The sequence below is a fragment of the Trachypithecus francoisi genome, unplaced genomic scaffold, assembly GCF_009764315.1.
Source record: "Trachypithecus francoisi isolate TF-2019V2 unplaced genomic scaffold, Tfra_2.0 Lachesis_group2, whole genome shotgun sequence".
In the NCBI taxonomy this organism is placed as follows: Eukaryota; Metazoa; Chordata; class Mammalia; order Primates; family Cercopithecidae; genus Trachypithecus; species Trachypithecus francoisi.
Window position 1 is genome coordinate 47,291,952 of NW_022681465.1, and position 23,473 is coordinate 47,315,424.

Consider the following 23,473-nt stretch of genomic DNA (forward strand, 5'->3'; position numbering starts at 1 on the left):
TGAATGGTCATTTAATATTTTTATTTTATACAACGAGGGGACAATTTTTAAACTTAGAAAGATATTCTCCACACATACTACTGTAAGCCAGCATGATAATATATTTGTTTAGGTCAGGAAAATGTTGGACAAGAAAGAGTATTAAAAATATTTGAATCCTAGTACAGTATGTCTGCTACCTACAGGTATTTAGGTTATGTATGGTGAATAAATGGATTGAAAGAATGGATAAATACAGTTGGGGAGTTCAATATTTTTAAGGAAAACTTGTAAACTAAAGCAATACTTTTGCAATAGTAATAATCATTTATTATTGCTTTTTTATATTCACAAGGACAGAACTAAAACATGATCAATGTATTTTTTAAAAAATCTTAATATAAAAGAGGTTAAAGACCTAAGATATGGATCACTCTGTTGACAACGATGGCAAAGTTGTGCAGGCCTTTATGACTGCTTGGCAGATGGAGGTGATTACTGAGGTCATAAGGAACATTTGCATTGATTGAGAATCTCTTTACAGAGAAGCCACATTCCTCAAGTGACTATGACCAGTACCAGTCCTAGTTTCACAGAGTCTGGGCTCACATCAGCTGGTAGTCACTGAAGGATGAAAATGTTTGGAGTTACTTATCACCAATGATAGAGGTCCCTGGATCTGAAGCCCATTTTACAGGTTTTGCAGAGGTATCAGGACCCAATGAACAGATTCCATCCAAGAAAAGATAATGGCTATTCCTCAATTAAGTAAAGATGAAGAATTGTACAGAAATTTGAGATAATTAGGTTTCCATATTGCTTAACTGGTTTTCTAATTTCAACAGGCAGAATATTTGTGACATGTCTTTGTTTCTTGTTTACAATTTTGAATCAAGATTTATCTTACTATCTTGAAAGGTTCTCATGACTTTAAAAGTTCCCCAATATTTGTTAACATTAGTGAAGAGAACAGGAGTTAATAACAAATGGAGAGAACACAAAGTTACGGCATTAGAGAGACCTGTGGGTCTTATGCTTCCCCTCACCTTAAGAGAGTGGCATGCAAAAAAGTGCTACGCAAGAACCACCTGAGGAGCCTGTTACAATGCAGATTCCGGGCGGGCGCGGTGGCTCAAGCCTGTAATCCCAGCACTTTGGGAGGCCGAGACGGGTGGATCACGAGGTCAGGAGATCGAGACCATCCTGGTCTACACGGTGAAACCCCGTCTCTACTAAAAAATACAAAAAAAAAAACTAGCCGGGCGAGATGGCGGGCGCCCGTAGTCCCAGCTACTCGGGAGGCTGAGGCAGGAGAATGGCGGGAACCCGGGAGGCGGAGCTTGCAGTGAGCCAAGATCGCGCCACTGCACTCCAGCCTGGGCTACAGAGCGAGACTCCGTCTCAAAAAAAAAAAAAAAAAAAAAAAAATGCAGATTCCTGAGATTGCAGCTAAGTGGGCCTGGGGTGGGGCCCAGGAATCTGCATTTTAGCAGGCACCTAGGTGACTCTGAGGCACTTTGATGAACTGTTCTTTGAGTTAGGCTGTTAACATCCTCACAAGGAGCCCTGTTTTGTGAGGAGGATCAGTTCTCCTGCTCTACAATAACAAGAAAACTAACACTTAGTGATCCCAAGTCCCAAAAGATGAAAGGGAGCATATGCACACAACTATAGACTTTACCTTTTAAAATGTATTGTTTGCTATAATTAAACACTACTGTATTGAGTAGTTCATTTATTTTAATTATCTTATGTAGACTGGAAAATAAGTGTCATCGAATACCAGTGAAAAGCCAGAAAAAAATCATTCTCAAGTTTTTCTTAAATTTAAGATGCTAAATAATACAGCTTGAAATGTGATAAAACGGCTTGAGCGAACTCTTCAGGATAGTCATTAAAACAATACAGATAGTGCTTATTATGGGGAGTATGAGAGCATAGAGCATACACATTCACCAAGTTTTAGAATGCTCAATTAATCATCACTGACCTGCGGAGTTTAAGAAGTTATAGCCCAGTGATAATGTGAGAGAAACCACAGGCTTTATTCTCCTGTGGGTGAGTTTATTTTGTGGCCATCGGCTACATAGACTAGAATCTCACTAGAATCTATGTAAGGATGAGATGAGACTGTGTGGATGCATGAACATAAATTTTTCATAAGTACTATATAACCAACACAAGCACAGACCTTATTCATTGTAAGTTAATCATCATTGCAATCAAAGAGTAATTACAGTGATTAATAACAAAAAAATCATAGAAGTTATTCTATGACCATATTATCTATAACATGCATCATCAATTGTTTAGAAATAAGCTCCTTTAGTGATGGTGTTTTATTTTGAAGTGATTCTGATACATCAAAAAATAATAATACCCTATGGTTCTGAAACAGAAAATGTAATTTTCCAATACAAAGGAAAAATCCTGTTAACCAGTTGTGTGTGTGTGTGTGTAGCTTTACTGAGTTCACAACTGATGAAGAATTTACAACTGAAAATGAAGAGAGGAAGCAGTAAAGACAAAGGAAGGAAGGAAGGAAGGAAGGAAGGAAGGAAGGAAGGCAGGCAGGCAGGCGAGCCAGCCAGCTGGAAGGAAGAAAGGAAGTAAATGGAATAGTTGGGAGGAAATCTGTCGACTAGCTATTTAGCCTTTGCTAAACGGGTCAAAAGGAATAAGAATGTTGTAGAATGTTTCTTACTTTAGTAGTGTCAAAATCTTTTACTTAGAATCTTATTTCTTCATTCTGAATCTTGAGTGACGATTTTCAAATAAAATGCATTCTATTTGATATGGATACTCTTTATTTACAGATTTAAGACTACACTAAGTTGGGAAATATTTGTTTATGTACCCTGTCTTTGCACATAGGAAGATGCTTTATCTGTGATTTAATAGAAGAGATAGAAGGCAGAATGAAATTTGCCCTCTAACCCTAAATCTCTCCCAACCCTTTCAAATTCTCTTTCATCCAACAAGTGGCACATATTCTCTTCAAAGAGTTCTTAAACCCTGTTCAAGACATTTCTAGATAAACAATAACTAATTATGCCTCTGGTGACTTTGGTGGGGCAGAAGGGAGAGCACACAGAGTAAGTCTGATTGACAACATAGTCACTATGGCACAAGGGACATGCAGTGGCTGCATGCCTCATATTGCAAACAGGTAATAGAAAAAGAGACCAGAGGAACAGGTAATAGACCTGCAAACAGGTAATAGAAAAAGAGAACAGAGGTAATACAATGTACAATTTTTTTAAGTGTATAAATTTTTTTTTTTTTTTTGAGGCGGAGTCTCGCTCTGTCGCCCGGACTGGAGTGCAGTGGCCAGATCTCAGCTCACTGCAAGCTCCGCCTCCCGGGTTTACGCCATTCTCCTGCCTCAGCCTCCCGAGTAGCTGGGACTACAGGCGCCCACCACCTCGCTCGGCTAGTTTTTGTATTTTTAGTAGAGACGTGGTTTCACCGTGTTAGCCAGGATGGTCTCGATCTCCTAACCTCGTGATCCGCCCGTCTCGGCCTCCCAAAGTGCTGGGATTACAGGCTTGAAGGTGTATAAATTTTCAAGGAGTATCTTAATCTTTTGCTGATAGAGAGTTCATCTTCCAATCTCAACATTTTCAGAAACAAAACTGCTTCTTCAAGTAAGAGTCAGGTTTCCCATTTACTTGCATCCAAGGCTTAGATCTGTGTGGACAAATGAAGTGGCTGCTGGCAGGAGGGACCTGAGACACACTGAAAGTGCTCCCTAAAACACATCCTGACCAACACAGCAGGGTATCTATGGAAGCATGGATACTCCTTCGGATTATGAATTCTTTTCAGAAAACTTTTGAAGAGAGGTTCATTTAAAGTGGATACCGTGTCATGGATTAGGCGGCTCAAGTGGCCAGCTCCTCTGATAGAACATAGTTGGAAAGAATTCCGGGACATAAAGGGGCAGCTGAGGGATGAAAGGACCTTGTAGGTCAGGTCGCAATAATGGAAGGCCCAAAGAAGAAAGAAGCCACTCGTGAAACAGTTATTACTGATTGTAAAAATTGCTGCTGGGTGAGTGGAGCATGCCAAAATGAAAGCAGGGCCTGCTGAATGTGAGTATAGGGAAGACAGTGATGTAAAGACAAACTTTCACAGCATCACAACTGCGCATATGCTACACAGATAAGAGCACCGATTTAAGAGGAGTTCACTGGGATCTAATAGGAAGCCACTAATTCAACATATTTATGCTCAATTCCCTTAAATTTAAGATTATATAATGAATAAACAATTTAGAAGATGTCTGAGGTAACCAAAAAATAAAATCTTGAAGACTTATTCTGGGCAAATGTGTGTGTCATTACTTTCATAACTCTGATGAAATCCATTAAGAATACCCCCAAAAAAGTTTATCTAAAGACAATATTATACAGAACACTGACAAGGATAATATAGTTAGCAGTACAATATGTAAGACTTCTTGGTATAATACATATTAACTGAATAAACATACAACCATAAATATGTTTATCTTTACTTTACATATTAAATACTTCACATAAAATAACTGTTTGGAAGCATGAAACTGACAGAAAAGAAAACATCTTTTAAAATATCATTAGATAACTACAACATTGAGATGTTCTCCAGGAATATGGGATAGTTCTTGAAAGTGAAATGGTATACAATAGCTAACATTTGTTGAGAATTTGCTATATGCGAAGCACTAAGTGGCCACAGAAGTACAATTTCATGAGCTTCTCTCAGCAAAATCATTATCATGGGTAGTTCTTGCCACCTTCCCCATTTTACAAAAAGAACATTTAGAAAATTAAAGTCAAAACAGTTATTTAGTGTCTAAACGTGGGTTCTGGTCCAGAGTTTCTGACTTATCCTTCGCTGTCCATTTTATACTCTTTGAAAAGAACATTTCCCATGCTGTTTATACATGATCTATAACTACTAATTTAGTGAAAATGACTTTTTAAAGAACTACCAGACCTTTTACGAGTGTTACTTGTCAAAACTTTCTGCTTAAAGGCTATACAATCGTATCAAAAATACCTTTGAAATTCCTCTTTTATATCTTCAATTAGTGTCAATTTATGAGACAAATATCAAATCATCTAAAGCTTTATAATCAAATCTTAGTTTTCATCCTGTTTACTACATTTGGCTTGGATTTACTTTTGGCAAAAAATTCATCCTTAATGATTAAGATTTGCCAACAATCAGGCCAGTTTTAAGACTGTGTAGCAAATCCCTGAGGAGATTTCTAAATAGACTTGAGCAAAGACAACATTACTGAAATAAATGAATAGTCTTCTAAAGTGTCTACTTTAAAGAGGATGACATGCATTTAGATATGTATTTCTGAAATATTTTCTGGTGATACAAAAATATATATTATATTATCCCTATAAGTGAACAAATGTTATGAATACAAGAAAGCAGTATAGCATCATAGCTAAGAGTAGAATATTGGAAACAAACACATTGGTTTTATGTCGTTTGGCACTTACGAACTATGTGGCCCTGGGCAGGTCATGTCAGCACGCATAGCTTTAGTTTGTAAAATCTGTAAAATGGGGACAATAATAGTACATGTCTAAAAGGTTGTTCTTTGAATAAAAGGAAATAAAGTTTATAAAGCAATGAATACAGAGTCTGACAAATAGTGTGTGGCCATTAAATGTTAGGTACTTCAGACATTCATTTCAACCCACATTCTAGTAAGATAGTACTATTTTTGTATATATCCTCCAGATATCATTGTATTATGCTGAAGAACATTACTGATTAAAAAGATTTAACTACAAATTTAGTATAAATAAATAAATAAGTAATAGTCCATAGGAAATCTGACCTTTGGTTTGAGTCTTTGACTCAATCAGTACTTTGGTGAAACTAGTTTTAATCACTGACTTAAATTTAAAAGTTTTATGGAGTTTTGCTTTTAATTCTCACCATATTACAAAATAATTTAGAAACTTCCTCCCAGTGAAAATTCTCTTTCTTCCTAAGAAATTAGAATATTGATAAAATTATGTGCCTCCTTGTTCCAGACTATCTATAAAATTATGTATTGAAAGCATATAGATCTATGCATGATCTTACCTTCTTGAAAACATAACATTTTCTATTATATTGCTTGGTTTAAAATTTAGGATTATAAATAAAATATTTTAGAAATAATTTTGTAAGCTCCAGTTAAGTAGAATATAGTCATTTGAAAAATTACCTAGAAATGGCCGGGTACAGTGGCTCAAGCCTGTAATCCCAGCACTTTGGGAGGCCGAGGTGGGCAGATTACCTCAGGTCAGGAGTTCAAGACCAACCTGGCCAACATGTTGAAACCCCATCTCTATGGGAGGCAGAGGTTGCAGAGGGCCAAGATCACACCACTGCACTCAAGCCTGGGCAACAGAGCAAGACTCCATCTCAAAAAAAAAAGAAAAGAAAAAAGAAAGAAAGAAAAAGAAGTAAAAGAAAAAATACCTAGAAAGATAGAGAGAATAATGCACATTTTGCCATGCAGTAGCCTTTATTCCTTCTTTTCTAAACTCCTTTGTCTTAGCTTGGGGTCTTCATTTAATAACTAACGTTATCATGAATATCAGATATAAAATTTTTACTGACATTCTCTAAGTTTGTTTTTTTTCTGTAATACACACTTAATCATAAAATCAGTATGAATCATAAACATCTCAGGTGGGACTTTATTAGAACCAAAAATGCAAAATGACTATACTTCTATTTTTCAAGAAATGGTACAGTCCCCTAACAGAGCTGTAGTGTTAATCATATGTCTAACAGAACTACTTCTAGGTCCTCTTGAACAGAACTCTCCATTAGGCATTCTGTGGGCTACCCCTTCCCAGCAGGCTTTTGCCCAACCAAGTTGCCATAGATGGCCATCAGACATTTGGAATGACATCAGGAGACAATCTGAGCAGACTCTGCCCTAAAGAATTCAAGCTAGCAGGAGACTAAAGATATCAATGTCATCTTGGCTGACAACAGCATTCCAAAGGTCAACCAGGGTGAAAAGAGGATAGACTCTGAGTTTTCAGTGCCTTTTCAGCAACCAAGTGGCCAACAAGTATAATAAAGCATCCCTTAAGAAAAAAAAAAAAAAAAATCCTAGAGGCATGATGTCGGCGAAAGGCAAATAAGGCAACCTGTACACTTAAGTCATGGTATTTTAAAACATAAGAAAGTTTTGCCTCTTCAAAGGTAAATCTCATCCTGAACCAATTCCCACCTCTTGGATGACCTACTTCTTTCTGCTGTGATAACCCCACTATGAATGAATAAGGAACTTAATGGTATAGAAGTGGAAATTCTTTGCATTAGATTAAGAATGGCTAATTTTTACTGCAGTTTATCACTTTTCCAGCCCTGTGCTTTATGCTGAATAACTCATTTAATCTTTATAACAAAGTTTGAGGGTAGCACATTTTGTTCCACATTTTACAAATGAGGAAATTGAGGCACAGGGAGATTTAAACCACATGCATAATCATACAGTTACCATGTGATACAGCCAATTGACTTTTGGCCACACAGTCTCTTCCAAGTCAGATCAGCCTTCTCACTCATCAGCCATGGAGAAGTTGAGGCCTTCTACCATGTCTACAGGCACTTGAAGAAGTGAAACATTTTCTCTTAGGATACTGGATTTTAGGGAGAATGGGAAGAATGCTGAACCACATGCAAATGGTAAATTAAGAAGAGAAATAAAGACAATAATTCAAATATAAATGTAAATCTACACTTTTAAAAGAATTTATTGTTATTAATTTAAAATTAGTTAATATTCATAAGTACTCTTATTTGGACACTTTGGGGATCCTTCACTAAGGGTTAAATTAAAGGGTAGCTACTCTAAAAGAGCAGAATTAATACCAACAGTTCACTCCTAATTAACAATAAGATATATAGAATACAAACATGGCATTAAAAACAAAACAAACCCAAAAGACAGAACAAAACAAAACAATAAAACTAACAAGAAAGCTTATGCTTTGTCTAAATCTTCATGATGTATTCTGTTGCCTTATATGTTTCAGATAGTGTAATTTATAATAATGTTTCGTTTGGGCCGGGCTCAGTGGCTCATGCCTGTAATCCCAGTACTCTGGGAGGCTGAGGCAGGCAGATCACCAGGTCAGGAGATCGAGACCATCCTAGCTAACACGGTGAAACCTTGTCTCTACTAAAACTACAAAAAAAAAGAAAAAATTAGCTGGGTGTGGTGGCAGACGCCTGTAGTCCCAGCTACGCGGGGGGCTGAGGCAGGAAATGGTGTGAACCCAGGAGGCAGACCTTTCAGTGAGCAGAGATCGTGCCACTGCACTCCAGCCTGGGCGACAGAGCGGGACTCCATCTTAAGAAAAAAGAAAAAGAAAAAGTTTTGTTTGTTATTAACATTCCTGAGCCAATTCCATCCCAGTTATATCATAATCAGTATATCTGATATCTTTATCAAATTTGAGAAAGATTATGCTTTGCTAACAATTTTTACCTTAGGTAATGCTTTTCCTCCCCGACCTTAAGAAAGCTTTTTAGCTCTTTAAGAGGATAATCCCATTCCCTCGGAATTTTTAAAGTAGAATTACCACAGTGTTATCCCAATTAGCCTCTTAGAAAAGGCATTATATAAATCTATGACACCACCAATAATATATTTTTAGTTTGGGAGATAGTATTATTCCCCATGCTCCTCCTTATTCTTTGTTAAATGGAATTTCTTCCTGGAGGAATACTTAGCAGTATTTTTTCTTGTAAAAGGGTACTCTTGCCTAAAATTTCCAGTCAAGCTGCCTTTCTATAAGATGAATTCGCCTAGAAAGATGTCCTGGTCTGTTACAAAGTATACTGGACCCTGTTAGGGGACCTTAACTTTTTTCCAAATTTATGACATAACTTTGGGAGCATCACTTAACTTCGCTGGGCCTGATTTCTCTTGCCTATAAAATAAATTCGGTGTTTGGCTGAAGTGTTCCCCAAGGTCTCTTTTAGCAGGAAGATAACTGAAATTCTGACTTTAAAGCTTCTCACACTAGTGCCAAGTAACAGAAACTCCAAGAGTGTCCTAAAATGTGGCTGGTATCAGTCATAATGTAATTTATTTCTTCCTTTTCCTTCCTTCTTCCTTCCTTCTTTCCTTCCTTCTTTTTCTTTTCTTTTTTTTTTTTAACCAGCATTCATTTTGAACTCTATAGCAGCATTCTCCAGTAGAACTTTATGAAGCGATGGAAATGTTTGACATGTTGCTGTCCAATAAGGGAGACACATGTGGTTACTGAGCACTTGAAATGTGGCTAGTGGAACTGAGGGAGTGAATTTCTTATTTTTATCTTATTTTAACTAATTTAAACAGCTACCACCTTGGTAGCCGCTAAATGTTTCAAGAACATGATAACATAAACGTTTTTACACCTTTGGTGTAACTGAGTATTCCACAATGCCTTTGGAACATCGATATTCCTACCATGCTTGGTGCCCTTGGAACAGCTCCCCAGACAGATGAAGAACAGCACAGATATCTGCATTTAGTGACAGCATTTTTGCAAGACATCCCAGCACCGTTCCCCTGTGTTAACAAATAAAGGGGGTACAAGGAGAAAGGAAGTTTTCTGTTTTGTTTTTAAAGTGTGTGTTTTATCCTGAATACCCTACTTCTTGCTCTACTTTGTGGCTTTTTCCTAGCCAAAACTCACACACGACTTTTATAGAGCTAGGAGTTGGCTTTTGTTTTTTTGAAAAATAATTCCTTAGATGCTGAGAGCTCCGACTAGAAAATCCAAGTTGGGGCCCGTGTTCTTTCCTATTGGTCTGTCAGGTGAAAAACTCCGACTGGCCAGAGCCGGACAGGGGCGGCGGCTAGACCTGCAGAGCCCCTCTTGCTCTCCCAGGCTTGCAAAATGGTTGGAGCGCTTCGGGCAGCCTGCGTCACCAGACGTGGACCGCGTGCCAGCGCTTTGTGCACTGTTAATGGCTGGGTTCATTTTACTTGGCCCCTTGTATTTTCGTGGGTCGCTCTGAGCCCATCCCCAGCTCTTTGGGATCTCATTTCTCCAGCCCAGGATCCCAAAACCAGACCAGCAGGACAACTGCCCTGGCACTGCCACCGCCCGTTTCCACAGTCCACCCACAGCCGTTGCGCCCTCCTCCATTCCCCAGAGCCCACCACGCACCCTCTTTACCAACAAACCACCGGACGCTTTTCCCCCGGCCGTGACTTCCCCAACCCCCAACTAAAGTCAAGTCGGCACACCCCCTTTCTTCCCCGTGCCAAACCAGCGTGGCCGCCCACTCATCGCACCCAGGTCCAGCAGGTCCCCAAGAGAGCCAGAGTCTGCCTCCTGCTCGCCCGTGGCGCACGCACATGGCGCACTCACCCCCTACTAGCAGCCTCCGAGCTCTAGAAACACTCCAAGGAAGGAACCCCCGCCCCTTCAGCTCCGTCGGCCCGGTAGAAAAGTGGGTGGGGGGAAGCAGAGACGGGCAGAGAGAAGAGTATATAGGTGATGAGAGCAGTGTTGGAGGGGAGGATCGGCAATAATTGGATGGCGTTGTGGCTGTTGCGCCTTTCCTGAACGCCCAGCCAGCGCGGATTCACTTTTCACACAAATCAACCGGAGGGATTGTTGCTGCCTGCAATCAATAACTCAGCGGAGTGAGTTGCTGAAACCAGAGGCGTGCCTCGTCTGGATCTTTGAGGGCCGCCCGGATTGAGTCCCAGCGCTCTGCTTTCCAAACAAAGAAGTGGGCACCAAAACGCAGGACAAGATTTTTAACCCCCACTTCCACCCCGACCCCGGGTAAACATTTTTTAAAATGAAAAAGCACACACATAGTAAGGTATCTAGAAGAAACAGTTAAAAGGGGAAGTGTGAAAATCCATTCCTTGAATTGAAGGTTTCTGTGATATTTCAAGAAATGGGATAGAATCAATGTTCCGATGAACAACATTGAACAATTTTGTAAGTAAAGGTAAAGTCGCATTAAATTTAGTCATGCATGTGGGTATTTTTGAATCAGCCACACACTTGCAAGCAAATTACTGATCAAGCCTTATTTGGACATACTGATTACAGGAAAAGGAAGAAATGTATCATAATTTGTAGTGTCGTTTTTAAAAATCCTTACCATACCTTCATGTTATTTCATGAAGATTGCATTTCTCTAAGGTGAATAGGCCCTGGGAGATGTGTATTATGATTCTCACTTTAGACTGTAAAATGAAGCACAACTGGAAGAAAGAGAATTCACCAAATCACTTGGTAGTGACTACAAGACCAAGTCTGGACTCACTCACTGTGGGCCTGAGCCTAAAAAACTAAACTCAACTAACACCCATAAAATAAAACTGGCCAAAATTCTTCATTTCTCTTTGACCCTGAAGCAACTTAAAAATAAACCTCAGAGATGTCAACCCAAATATAGAGGCTTTATAAATGATTCTTCACTATGCAAAGTCCTCCTGCTATTACAAATGGGAAAATAGATATTGACCATCCTGGTCTGAAGTGTCTCAAGGCTGGTTCTCTTTTTGGGACTAGCCTCAGTCTGAAGCCAAGGAAACGTTCATTCATGTGCACAAAGTCATGGAAAGCTAGGCTAAAACAGAAATCAGAACACAGGAGCATTTGTCTGTGCTCAGTACAGTTAAACACTGCTTGGAAGAATAAGGTATTATTGGTAATAGAATTTATAAACCATACTGAATACACATCACTAATCCCAAAGTATTTTAAATTGGCCTTTAGGCAGTGCATAAAATAAGCCCTTTCAGCAACCTCAACTGCATTGCAAACATTTCCCAATTTGACAAATTGTGTTAGATTCGGATATAACGGATTTGACATTCTTCTGTAATTCTCTATCAGATATAAAACTGAAGGTACAGAAATACAGATAAATATAGAATCCTTAGATATGTGTAAACCCTGTCTTGAAATAACAAATCCTTTGTATATTGCAAATGCTCAATCACAGACAGTCCACATGCTGTATATGCTGCTTGGGTTAATGCTGCACCTAGTGAATTTTTGAAATTTAGATATTTGGCACTATTTATATTGAAGATTGTTATCACAATAAAAGACAATTTCAATAATCTTATATTCAAAACACTTTGGTTTAAAATCGAAGTATTGTTACTTCAGATTAGAAGTTTTAGAAATAAATCTATTTGAAAGTACTTTCATATCAGCATTAACAAAACACTATATACTTTTTTGCACTTCCACATTTGAAGGTGCCAAAGAAGAGTTGCAAACTGTGAAGTAACTTCTATGAAGAGATGAAGTAAAGAACGGAAGGCAAATGACTGTGGCAGTAAAGAAGTGTATGTGGTGAGTGATCACATTTGTTTTTATCATTTACCACAGAGTTACCATAAAGGTAGAACTGCCAAACTCCTTGACCTTAGGTATTTACAGAATAGACATGTATAACAATATTAAAGAGTTAAATGACCACAATACACTTTATATTATAAGCAATGACATACCATTTTGCTTAAAGATCATGTCACCTTTCAGGGCCTACTTTTGCAAGTACTGTATCTTAAACAATCTATTTCATGGGAAGTCCTGTGTATCATCAATACTATAATTAGACAAAGATTAAAATATGTAATGCTATTGGAATTTGTGTCTCACTGCTTTTTAGATCTTTCTAAACTACGATGTTCACTTACCATGTTTGTGTTAAAAGTATTCTGGCTGAGGAACAAATACTATACAGTTGAATAATCTTAAGGGGTAGATTAATCTATAGCCTTTCTTCATCTCAGGGTGGGTTGCTGTGGCAACCGCCCCAGTTCACTTTAAAATAATTTTTAAAGCTCACTTCAAGAGCTACACCCAGCGTGGGCCAGGCTTAAAAGCAGACAGACCCAGTGCACAGGGCTTTAGTGGACCGCTGCTTTAATGTAGGGAAGTAGTGAAGAGAGGAGGATGGAGTAAGATGGTATGCAGCTCTGAACAGAAATTGCAATATTAGCTTTCCCTGTAGTTAAAATCCCGCGAAGCATGCTCTCTGTAACTTCTAGGACACTTTAATTAAATATATTGCTAAATATAATTCTTTTGAGGGAAAAACAAGTGACTCTATATTTACATTCACAATAAGGCATTTACTATTTAATGTAGGAAATGTTTGGTGATTAGAAAAAAAAAAAAAAAAGCTGGTACATCAATCCCAGGCATAATTTTCTGTTAAAGGAATTGTCACCTATTATTTAACTGGATAGACCCTACCTTCCAATTGGTTTAAAGGGTAGAAACATTTTCTGTTTTCCAATCATAGAACTGGAATAGGTTACAGAACTCATTTAACACATAAACGAACTGAAGCCTAGAAAGGACAAATCCCTTAGTAAGGCACAAATTTTGAACTAGATAGAGAATCCAGGTCTCCTGACACCGAGTACAAGCTCCTCCCTACATGAGAAAATAGTCTGATCCTGACCAAGTATCATTAGATGGCAAGGATCAGGTTGATTTTAGTTAAAGAAAAAACAAAAACAGAAACCAAAAGTCCGGACGTATTTAAAGAATACAAAGCACATTCTGGATTAACTACTTTGTGGATTACTCATGAATAATTTTAAATCTCAGGTGATTTTCTATTGTATATGTCTTCATATCTCTTCTCTTCTGCTTCAACTCTAAAGGCTCATGGGAAGAAAACTAATGGTAATATTAACTTAGGTCACACATAATTAAGAAGCTAAATCTGCTGAGGGGAAAATCCTATATTTTAAAAGGCCAACTGTGATACATTCCAGATCCAAATTATTTTCAAATTATCCAGTGTGAGGTTATACTTACTTTTGAATGCTTGCAGTATCATTGATAATTATGGGTTTGTTATAATGTTTATTACTAAATAATTAAAATATGAAAAGGTAAAATAAAATAATTTCTTTTTGAAAGAAAATCTAAAACTGAAGTGTACTGTGGTAAACAGAAATACTCTCTATAATTCATCAAAAACAGCAGGGCTGAAATTCATGTTTTGGCTATGTGTTTGCTCATGTCAAATAGACTGTTGCAATTCACTGCATTAATTTTAGGCATTATGGCAATAAACTTAGATGGTCCTTAAAATGCTTTGCTTTTTCAGGACCTTTGTGAATCTTGAAGAAAATTAATTTTATTTTTACCACCATATGTAGACATACCTTAGTATTAAAAATATCTTTGCCCTTTAAATTTTTGGATTTTCAGAGAAGTTGTACTTTGAATGGAAACCTGATATAGATGCTCTCTGCCGTATTATTAAAATGAATAATACGGTAATGGCAAACTCACCATTTGAAAAACCGGCAAACAAAATACATTGTAGATACTAATCTGCAAGAAATACTACTATTTCAGATGGTTTTTGCTTTGTGACATTTTGTGATGCATTCCTATAATAAAAGGGAGGGAATGGTCTTAGTTGTGCTGATAGTCACAATGAGGAGCTGGAAGCTTGAAAATTGTTCAGATCTAGTTGTACTTGCCTATAAAATAAATCTTCCCCTTTTAAGTGAAGCCTTGGGACTGTTGCCTAAATGTTGAGCCCACTCTTCTGAGAGAAGCTACTGACATCAAATACCTCCTACATTGAAGCAGGAGGCTTTTTGAACCATACTGTCCTCTTACATTAAAACAGTCGTCTGGAGGCATATTGCTGAACTTAAGAGGAAATACAACTAGTCATTGGGTTAAACGTAGTGCTAAAATGCATTTTCTAAAGTGAGGAAATATCTTCAGTTAGCTAGATATTTCAATATACTCCTATTGTCTACTCTCATACATTCCATGTTCTATGAATTTTCCCTTCTTGCTTTCACAATATTTTTTAAAAAATTAATTTGGTTTAAACATTTTATGTCATCTGTAATTCTACTGGCATGCAATCTTGTCTTTTAATGATTCTATACTAGTTGATGTATTTTATCTCTGGCTTTATTGGGCATGGTATATATTAATAGTTGGTTAGGGCAGGAGGTGCCCAATCTCTAGTAGCCTTTCCTAAATATTAAAGCCTATATATATATTATATATGTATATCTATAAGTAAGGAAAAGTGTTTATCATGCTTTAACCTTAACATAAGTATCCTTCCTTATCAGTCTCTATTTCTGCTTCCTGTGCAGCTGAAACTCTTCAGGATAAGTGAAGTCATCAGCTATCTGCTAGGGTAGCCTAATGCATTTGGGAAGTTGGTTTGGTTTACATGTTAATGACCTGGATGAAGTCCAGTAAGGTGTGGAAAAGACAGAGTGGGGGGAGGGGGGAACTCCGAGGAAGCTGCTGCCTCGGTAAATATTTCCAAACTGATTAGAAAGTTCATGGCTCCGTGATGAAGTCGAGATCTCAAATACTGGTAATTATTTTATTATTTCGTACATTACTAACATTAGAGAAACCTTTCGGCTCGCTTTCTAGCGCTCCAACCTCTTAGGGTGAAAACCGCGACTTCTGGGCGTGCAGGAAAAGCACGCTGGAATCGAGTGCTGCAGACATCCTGGACCGTGGCTTTTACGCGTGAGTAACGGAGGAGCGCACCGACCGGTGGAAGAGAGAAGTGGCTAACGCGTGTCCAAAAGGGGGAAAAGTCACAAGAGCAACTATTAGGGTCGCGCTCCTATTGGTCAGAGGAAAGATTCCGACTTTAGAAGGACTTTCCTGCTGGCTGGCTCACAGCGTCCCCGGAGAGCGAGCGCGCCGCAGCGGGAGACTAGGTTCTCTCCTAGCGTCCTCCGCAGAGGCGCCGGGAGAGGAGCAGGGAGCCGCAGCTCGCCGTGTTGTCTTCATTTCGTGCAATAAAGAATTGTCATTAGGTTTGCGTATGGCATGTGCTATTACCCCACCGTAAAACTAAAATTAGCAAAATGTCAGGAATGGAAAGATTGATTCACCAAGATGCAATTATCATTTAAAAGTGCTTGATTGAGGTACTGATGTTCAGTGATTTATTCTGCATACCATATACATAATTAAAGTAGTGTAGTGGAGTAATTTATCAATCTAGTTGAGACTGGAGGGGTGAGGAGGGAGCTGCTGTATGTTTGTTTTATTAAAACGCTCCGAGGTCTAGTCCCGCCCCCCTTTTGCAAGAGTGAAACTGATGATTTCTCCAGCTCGCGAGGAGAGTCAACGGTTTGGGATTGTGGGGGAGAGAGAGACGGAGAGAAAAAGGCAGCGCGAAGCAAAGGCAAGGACAAAATTAAATAAAGGGGGAAAAAAAGAGGCAAAAGACACCTCGTCGGACGTGCTGCTTAGAACCCCAACCCTTCGTGCTCCGTCTTCCCTGCCACCCCCGTCTCCCCTCCCAGTATCCTTCCATCCCCCCGCCCCCACCACCCCCAGTCTTTTTTACGCGATGTTTCAAACGCTGTGAGCTGTTCTCCTTTTCCCATTCGTCTTCTGTCACTTCCTTCCTGGACGCAGTTTTCTGGACGAGTCTGGTTACTTTTCATCTGACCAGCCGCTGAGAGCCACTTTCTCCTCCTCCTCTTCCTCCTCCTCCTCCTCCTCTTCCTCCTCGTTCTTCCTCCTCCTCCTCCTCTTCGGAGCGGCCTCGGCGCGCGCGAATGCGCGGCCCCGCGCCCCCCCCTCGCGCGCGCTCTCCTCGCGCGCGCACACACGCACACATCGTCTCCAGCTCTCTGCTCGCTCTGCTCGCAGTCACAGACACTTGAGCACACGCGTACACCCAGACATCTTCGGGCTGCTATTGGATTGACTTTGAAGGTTCTGTGTGGGTCGCCGTGGCTGCATGTTTGAATCAGGTGGAGAAGCACTTCAACGCTGGACGAAGTAAAGATTATTGTTGTTATTTTTTTTTTTCTTCTCTCTCTCTCTCTCTCTCTTAAGAAAGGAAAATATCTCAAGGACTAATCTGATCGGGTCTTCCTTCATGTAAGTACCCCTGACATTTCTCGAGGAAATAGAAAACCCGGGTATTGTCTCTAAAATCTGCATCAATATATTCCACGGCACTGTGTCTATCTATCCCTGTGCCTTTTTTGAAGGCTGAAGTTGAGGTTCGTTGTGCATTCTTTTCGTTAGATTCCATGATTTCCTTGTTTGTTGCTAAAAGTAACTTTTTAGATAGTCGTATCTGTTTGCCATCAGCTATTGAAATCACTCCTGACTCGTTCCTGTCACACCAGTGTATTTAAAGTTTCATGAAGTTAGTTCACGTCATTAGCATGTTTGATATGGTGGAGCGTGTGGAGCCTGGTGGATTTTAATGTTTCACAGCATGTTCTGTGACCTTGAAGTAGATGTCTTAAGATTTAGCAGTTAGTTCACTGTGGAAAGATGCTCCCATGAGTCCCCCAAAGACACTGATTTGCCCTGGGTTATGCTTCTGAGCCACTAATTCTTGGGATTAGTTTGAGCTAAAGCATGGCTGTCTGTCAGAGTATACCTTTGTGCATTTCCTTCCCTCACCAAAGTGCTGGCTTGACAGAAGGATTCTTAATTGGTGTGGACAAAAAGTAATATCCCTGCCATGATAGTCTACACATTTCACAATTCACGTTCGATTTCAGCATATAGTTTGCTGTTCAGGTCAAGTCAAATATATAGCCGTTTAAAAGCAAGCAAGGTTAAGTCACTTAAATTGCCTTCTCTTTGGACTTGGAATGAAAGTTACCAAACTCAATGATAAAGTTTGGCACAAAGGAAGTATATATAGATGTGACACATTGTTTATTGTATTATTAAATGTTATGGAAGTATTTACATTTAATGCTAATGTTATCTTCCTTCCCTGAACATGGCTATTGATTTTTAAAGAATTTTATATCTGAATCACTTCTGACTATTCTAAGTCCAGTAGTTATCATTCTTTGGGGAAAGCCTTTTTTTGTCACATTTTAGGAATGCGTGTCTTTTGTATAAAATACTTTATATGTAAATGCTGACAGTATAATAAGTAGAATTGGGCTCTCTGCCAGTTCCTTAACCGGTCCTCAGTGGAGAATTGCTTTGACACAAAGTGCGTTTTACTATTGTGAATCTGAAACTAACTCTAATAGTAACTGTCTTATGAAATGCTTGGGGACTGCATATAATTTCTAAGTGCTATAAAGGAAACTCCAGCCACCTCATTATACCAGTCCAAAAAAAAAAGGTGACCAGCCTACTTTCACTGGCACCTTGCAATGGAATTGTGGTTGCAGAGTAAAGATGTTTATGTGGAGTGTAATAACTCCAGTCCCTAGAGACTTGGTAGGACATGGAAATGTGACCACCTGTGAACCCCGTTTAACCTCGTATTGCATACCAATTTTAGCTTTAAATAGATCAACAATCTTTAATTTGAAACTAAAACATCTTATTTAATTTTAAAAAATAATGTCAGTTTTGGCTAGTCTTTAAAAACATTCAGTATGTACCAATATGGTATAAGCAGTATTTTTGTTTCTTCATCAGTTTCAATTAAAGATAATGCTGTTAAAAGCCATATTATTGTCTTCTAGTGTATGCATGAAATTATTTAAGTTAAAAGAAGTAGTTCTAAAGCAAGACTCAGAACTTGATAGGTAAAATGAGATGTCCCTATCTAACATCCTATTTCAAGAGGAAAGAAATATTTTACATATCTCGTTCAATTTGTAGAAAAGTACACTTAGCTGTGTGTTCGGCTACTAGCTCAATTCTAAAAGTTTTCATTAAAACAGTCTTTAAACATAACATTTGCTTAAAATTTGATTCTCCCGTCAAACAGGCAGTAGGTGGCTGTTATCTTTACTTCAAATTTTACTAAATTTTATAAAAATCTACTATTTTTATTAATATAATTCACACAGCATTGGAATGTTTGACTTTTTTCAGGCTTAGGAAAGGCAGCATTTTACTTCACTCATTAATTATACCATTTACATCCTGATTGCTGTGCATGTGGAATATATTGAAAGATAATATTAAAGTGTCAATTTTATTAAATGTTAATTTGTTTTTTATTTCAATAACGAATGAGCAATTTATAATAAAAACAGTTTTCCACCTTTTCTGAGCTATTCATATTTTAAAAGTATGCAATCACCGATATTAACTTTTCAAGATAGAAGCACTTTAATACTAGATAACTCCATGAAACTTAGATAACAAGAGGCAACTTGCCCCTTTTCTTCTTTGTAAACATGTTCATTTTGCAAAATTTGGGGGAAATGATATCTGACATTTTTTCCTTGGCCCTAACTTAACGGAATCAATAAATTGCATAACACTGCAAATGTTATCTTTCTAATAAATAATATATTGTATTGAAACTTCTTTTGTAAAGAACAGCACTGAATAACTCCTTAGCATATCTTAACATTACCTTTTAAAACTTTCTTCTGTTTATTGAAGTATATTTTGTGGTTTTATTTCACAACTCTAAAGTGTGGTATAATTTGAGTCTATGAAATCTCAGAAAGTGACAAAAATGGGGAAATAGCTGTGCAGCAATACTTGTGCTACATAACAACAAAGACATAATTATTAAACAGAGAATTCTGGCTTTGGGGACATGATTCGAAGCAACGTAGAAGAATTTAATATGCAATTCATGGTCACAAGATGGACTGTTAAGAGATTATTAATAAAGTTACACTTCTTTTTCAAAAGCTCATCCTCTGAAAAAATGTCACACAAATTAATATCTAAAACTTATCAAAATACACATATTCATTCTATACTAATGTGGTGATTGCCTGGGCACGATGAAGTGATTTAATCACTGATGTTTCATCAGTATGCTGCATGTGGAAAGATAGGTAATTAAGATCCCCGTCCTTAGCACTGTACCTTAATCTCATAGGCGCGTGGACTATCTTGCACTCAGTAAAGCTTGACTGTTCACCAAGATCTGTCACCTTTAGGAAATCAAACCAGATTACAGAGGTGATTCACAAAACCAGGAACAACAACAGAGTCTATGCACCTTACAAAAGGCAGATTACATAGTTCACATGTTATTTTGATAGGTCAAAGATAAAAGCTGATTGTTGAGGAATGGCAAGACACTCAATTTCAAATGATTGCTAGATAAGTATACTTTGACCCTGTTGCTTCATCATTATGAACCATTCAAACAATGGAAAATTCAGTTTCCAAATGACAGGCTTTCAGTAGTGAAGTAAGAGAAAGCATGTCCTTTTTTATCTATGTCCTCATTGTGTAAATTTTAAGTTCCATCATTTCTTTATTAACAAACATCAAATTGTCTGCTTACATGAAGCAGGTATTGTAAGACTTAAATGCATTAGACATTTTCAGAGGCGTTATAAATAGCACAATATAGAATTTGCCAGAAATAAAACATACACTCATGTTATTGAGTAATTCAGCAGAAAATGCATAATAGTCAATATCCATTATGTTATTCTGTTGCCAAATATATTCTACATAAAAATGTGTAATTACATAGTTATGAATCCATACATCTGAAATATATCTTCATAAAAGTTCATTGGTCAAATTATATATATATATATATATATATATCATGAATGTTATATAAAGGTCATTCTTTACAACAGAATATGATGTTTTGAGAGTTTCAGAGAATAAAGTTTTGGTTTACATAATAACATTTAAAAAATCTTAACTTCTTACACACCCAACTTTACAGTAATTTCTTGCTTCTTCTAAAATTGAAGTCCTTTTTCACCCAACTGATGCCTCCTAGTGTTTCACACAATAAAACACTAATGAGTCACTCATAAATGTAAACATTGCATTTTCATTGCCTACATAATCTGTGATACATAAAATTAATATTTATATGTTTAATTTTCTGTGCACTATTATAATAAGATAGAAAATTTTAGTGAATGAGATGTTTCTTCTGAGTGGATTTGTGGCACGCACTTGCAGGTTTTCTTTGACCATAACAATATCTTACTAAGTTTTAATAAGTTTATTACCTTGAGTTCCAGTTATATATTCACTCTTACTTCAAGTGAGAAACACAGGCAAATAACAAAGCTTCCATTTTGTAGGTCTGGGAATTAATTATATAGTTGAGTTCATTCTGAAATGCCTGATAAATTGCACAAGGACTGTCCATTTCATTTAAACACTAAAATATCTTAAAAGAGATAATTTTTTTTTGCCTGCTGTGTCTGTACACTTGCAAATTTCTTTGTAAAAGTGGAATAAAGAAAAAGAATATTTAGAAAAGATAAAATCAAAAATAAATGCAAAATATTCTATAAATGTGGAGTATATTACTTTATTAGAAAATAATAACAAAAGAAAAACTTGCCTTGGAAGGAAATACATTATTCTACATAATGGGAAGTCCTGTTAGAATGTAATATCCAATGACCGGCAGCTTGCCTTAATGAGGTAGAAGTTAGTGGGTACCAACTTTGGTGTGAGTTTTCTGCCATTAGGATGATAAGTGCAGACCTGTGGTATTTTTGCACATTTGTGATTTCAAACAGCTCTCTGATTCTACTTGCTAAGTTTCTAAATATTTTTTCTCTAATATAATTATGAAAGAAAGGGGTAATTCCTCTAATGGGTCTTAAATTGAAAGAATGCAGTCAAAAACTTGTAACATTCATGGGCCTCTTCCTGAGGTGTCATACAACATACATGTACACAAAAACATTCATGAGTTTCTTCTACTAACACAAACATTCTAAGCATCCAAGTGTAGACACTTGATTGAACTTCATTTCTGTTATCTGTGTGTGTGTTATTTAGGTCTCCTGACTCAAAATACACAGCGTATTAACAATATTTGACTATCACTTAAGATTTTCTAATTTAGTCAATAATACAGTGCTATTACAATTGTTGGACACATTTCAAAGAATGTAAGGGGGTGTGTTCCTTTCGTTCAAGGAAGCAAACATGTAGAAAGGGGTGGACCTTTCCCACAAGAGCCACATTTCTTCCCTTGGAGAATTGAAGCAAATATGCAGTATGTAAGTGAATAGCAGCATGAGAAAGAAAGTAATTTGCAATGATCTCCTATAGTTAGTGAGCAAAGAAAATTGTCAATTTTTTTTAAAGCAGCTCTTATTGACAACCTATCTTACACTGAATATTGAAAAAAGGTATATGAAAGTTTTATAATTTCAGTATGTTTTAACATTCATGCATGAAATAACTGTAAAGTACACTGTAATAATTTTGTTTTTGCTCAAATCAAGAATTTTGTAGTAACCATGTTACTTTACAGACAATGTTGAGGCCTAACAAAATAAAGGGTGCTGGAAGCATTCATTCCTTGCCCCTCTCTTTTAAGAATATGAAGATAGCATTGATGTTCTTATGTTATTTTTGTCTGTGTAAGAAAAATAATTAAAGAATGTTCTATGACAAAGAATACCATTGTAAAAATAAGATTATAGAAAAGCCTATTCAATATACTATTATCTCGCATCTCCTTGATACTATTTTAATGTTTACTGCAAAAAATCATATTCCTATTAAATATGGAAATTATGTGATACATGTTATATAAATTCATGGTTTACTTTCAGGTGATATGAGTAACATTTATTTGTCATCACTATAGTTCATTTGCTGTACATTGTCATTTTATTGTGCAAGTTAAATCTTGGTATATATTTTTAAAATACAGCCAATGTAAACAAAGTTCAAAGCACATGAAGAGAATCTTTCGAGGGCATTGAAAAGGAAATTGATAACATTACAAGCAATAAAAACAGTAAGCCTATTACAGGCAGATTTCTTCAGGAATCATTACTCTTAAATAATGCAGACATTATAGAGACTTTATTAATTCTTAATGCTGTTAATTTGAAATGAATGGAACAATGTTGTTCCTCCTGCAAGTGTTGGGATTCAGGTAGAATGACAGTGCAAGTCCTCAAGTAGTGATTTGAATTAAATACTCAAAACTTGTTTTTAGAGGCTGGAGGAACTATCTGATCTTGAAATTAGTCCCTTTTGAGAACCTGCTTTTTGCAAATAGCATCATGAGCATGGTGGTCTGGTTTTCCTCTTCTATCTTGTTGTCATAGATAAGATGCACATGAAGAATTCATATAAATTGCTCTCAGATACTATGGATTCCTAGCATATTGTATTTAAAAAGAGATGGATGTGGTCCTTCGATAGAATGTGAAGCGTTTTTTTAAAAAAACAGCCAAGAACTATCCCCGTCTTTTTTTCACACCTGTGATTCTTTCAGCAAGTTAGAAGGATAGCAAGAGAATGTGCATCCTTCCCCAAACCCCGAAGACAGGCAGCTTTGGCTTAAATATGCTTATTTTCAAAATTAGAAAGTAAATTCATTAACGTAAATACGTTGAGATAGACAAAGAAATTTGCCTGCTACTTAATAAGCACACGATTTATACTTTTTGTCTTCTAATTAATTTTTGACCCTGAATAAGGAGCTTACAACCAAGGCATATTATGGAAAACTGGCATTATTGCTTGATGTAACATGAGGGATTGGAATTTCTTTAAAGTAATTTTGAAGATGTGATTATTTAGCAGAAATATTCACTGGAGCATTT

The 23,473-nt window shown here is 37.2% G+C and overlaps 1 protein-coding gene across 15 annotated transcripts in view; it reads left to right on the forward strand.

Moving 5' to 3' along the window:
• The window catches only part of MEF2C (myocyte enhancer factor 2C), a 186,091-nt gene that overhangs the window by 5,080 nt on the left and 157,538 nt on the right, over nt 1–23,473 (forward strand). For 9 of the 15 annotated variants that reach the window (XM_033179159.1, XM_033179179.1, XM_033179185.1 and 6 more), the window contains exon 1: nt 16,003–16,892. The gene's annotated coding sequence lies outside the window, so the exon portion shown is untranslated. Of the gene's footprint in view, nt 1–12,229; nt 12,327–15,279; nt 15,355–16,002; nt 16,893–23,473 lie in introns of those variants that run through there. The other 6 variants (XM_033179178.1, XM_033179169.1, XM_033179168.1 and 3 more) reach the window with 3 other exon arrangements.